The 2,852-nt window shown below is 46.1% G+C and overlaps 1 pseudogene; it reads right to left on the bottom strand.

The window, feature by feature from the left end:
* Positions 1-371: 371 nt before the first annotated feature.
* Positions 372-1,939, bottom strand: LOC123039930 (noroxomaritidine synthase-like; annotated as a pseudogene).
* Positions 1,940-2,852: the final 913 nt, after the last annotated feature.

Here is a 2,852-nt window from a genome sequence, read left to right on the forward strand (position 1 = left end):
GATGTATCACCGTGTTTGCTTTATCTTTCTCTAACTCTTACTTGCAAGTTTGTTTATGCACTCTTACTTTGAGTAGAATTGCATGAGCAGGTGTTGCTAAGGATCTAATTAACTAGAGAAGAATAAAACTAGACCATGTAGGATTTTATTTTTTTTGCATGGGACTACTCCCCCTCCCGCTCCACAAGTCCATATGACCCAATACATATACTACACAATGGAGTAATAAGTAACAACATGTTGGTTCTTTTTCATGAAAGAAAGATAAATTGTGATACATGGATGCCTTCATATTTCGGTAATAGTGCGACTGTGTGTGTCCTAAAAGTATACTAGTCTTAAGTACATTAGAGATAAAAGAGAGCATAATGTTACATTTCCCGCTTCTTTAGCTTAACTATGAGCCCATTTTTCATCTGTTGTATACAAGCTTGCTTGGGCTGGATTGTTTGCCCGTCCATCACCTCCACATCGAAGTTCCATAGCGTTGATGCGATGACTGTCTTCATCTGCATAATTGCGATGTCCTTGCCGAGGCACATCCTCGGGCCTGAGTTGAAGGCCAAGAATTTGTGAGATGGTACATACCTCATGTTATTGCCACCCACCGAGAGCCACCTATCTGGTTTATAATGGAGGCAATCTTCACCCCACGCACCCTCCATTCTCCCCATGGAGTGTATAGAAATAATAATGGTGTCGCCGGCATGAACCTCATGTCCACTTGGCATGATATAATCGGCGACTACTGTCTTGCACTCAAGAGGCGCTGCTGGGTATAGCCTGAGAGTCTCGTACAGGACGGCTTTCAAATATACTAGAGATCTGGTCTCTTTTGGCTCAAAGATCAACATGGCATCCACACCAACCGCTGCTTTGCGTGATGCAATGGGTGAGAGTTCTTTTCGGATATTCGAAACAATGTTAGGGTTCTGGGCGAGTTTGTAGAAGATCCATGTCAGGGTTGTTCCAACTGTATCCCTAGCAGCGAACATGTAGCCAATGATCATCGCACGGAGCAAGTCATCATCGGCGTAGTCTGGGTCATTGAGGAAGCAAGACAAGATATCCCCATCCTCTTGTTCATCTTCATTACCAACAAAACACGTATTCATCTTCCTCCTCTCCATCATCTCCGCGGCGAACTCCCGTAGCACCGTGCGCGCCACTTTGAGCTTTCTCTCAGGGCCAATGTTTAGCCACCTCATCAACTTCCAATAAGAACTTGGTGTCATGAGCAGGGAAAATCCCACCTCCATGAACGTGTCAAGGGCAACCGCAGCGTCCATGTGCAGCCTGTCTTGTAGCATTTCCGAGGACAGGAGGCCAGGATCCACGCCAAAGAAAGGCATAGCAGCCAGGTCAAACATAAACCTTGACATCAGTTCTTGCACGTCAAATGGAGTGCCAGTGCTCGCCATTCGCCTAAAAAACGGGAGGAGGCCGTTCTCCACCTTGTCACAGCAGCAGGCCGCCATAGTGGCAGCCATCCGCGGGTTGCTGAGCGCGCCCTTGACTTTTGCGCGCTGTTGATGAGACGGCTCACCGTCGATGGTAAAGAGGCTGCCACCCACGATGTCAAAGATATCGGCAAACTCCGCGCCCTTTGGGAAGTTGGTGTAGTTGGTCGTGAAAATGGTCGGACATTTGTAGGGTCGCATGTGACAAAGAACCGCAACCCGGTCCCGGGTGGGCCATGCGCCCTGAAGTTGTGCCCTGATCCGGCAAGGACAAGGGTTAAATACTCGTGCAAGTTGTGGAGGTTGGCCAAGAAGGAAGGAAACATGTGCAATATTGGCCAGTTTGTGGGGAGCACGAGTGCTGGGTTCCCTGATCTACATATAACCCTTGAGTACAGGCAGTACAGGGGAACAAGTAGCACGAGTGCTGTGTAGATGAGCAGCTCTTGGGAGAACAGAATTGACATTGTTATGATCAGTAGGGTGGGCTACTTAGATGTATCATTCCGTGAACATAGCTATGGCCGGCTTCATCTATATATAATTACAAGTTCCACACCTCGATGATAGCTCAGTGCATTGGTACTATACTAGCAGCGAGCCATGTGTACTTGTCATTTAGTTGGCAGTTGGCAGATTCGGGGATAAGTATCTTAAGTGCAGTCCAGTTCCTGATAAGTGCATGAACCATAACTACGGACCGCTACCAAATAAAACTCTGAATTTATCCTGTCAGCAGTAAAGAAAAACATCGATCGGGCAGTTAGATCAATTTTAGGTGAAACGGTACGATGTGGTAAGTTGCCACCGGTGGAAAATTGTTGAGCATAGTTAATGTCAACACAAACATTTATTTTAAAATATAGGAATCCTTTCAAACTGGGTTCAAAGAATAATTTTGTGTATGGCACAAAATATTTTCACACATTTTTGTGATTTTTCAAAAAAATGCTACCCGTTAGCGTGAACATATTATTTGATGTACATGAACCAATCTCCTATATTGTATGAGAATTCCAGGTGCCCGGAAGCTCACCGGATCACTACATGCCGAGGACAAGGACCGGGTGACTGGGACGGCGACGCCATGTTGTACGAGCACCGGGTGAGGGGCTAAACTGCCGGTGATGCTACTACTTGAATACAAGTTGTTCCACCTCTTCCCGTCCGCATCAAGAAGATGAACATCAGAATGGGTGCGGCTTGGACGCTGTAATCACAGCCCCGATTTATTGATTATTTGACTGCAGGTCGAACCTGTACTATCCGGGGCTGCAATAAATTCACTATTATAGCGATGTATGCCCTTTAGTCTCTTTCTCGTATTGCGTTGCAGCAGAAATGTAAATCTTTAAAAGCATACGTCGCTAGGAGATAACCTTCGATGCAGAT

Source organism: Triticum aestivum, chromosome 2B (assembly GCF_018294505.1).
Source record: "Triticum aestivum cultivar Chinese Spring chromosome 2B, IWGSC CS RefSeq v2.1, whole genome shotgun sequence".
Classification (NCBI taxonomy): Eukaryota; Viridiplantae; Streptophyta; class Magnoliopsida; order Poales; family Poaceae; genus Triticum; species Triticum aestivum.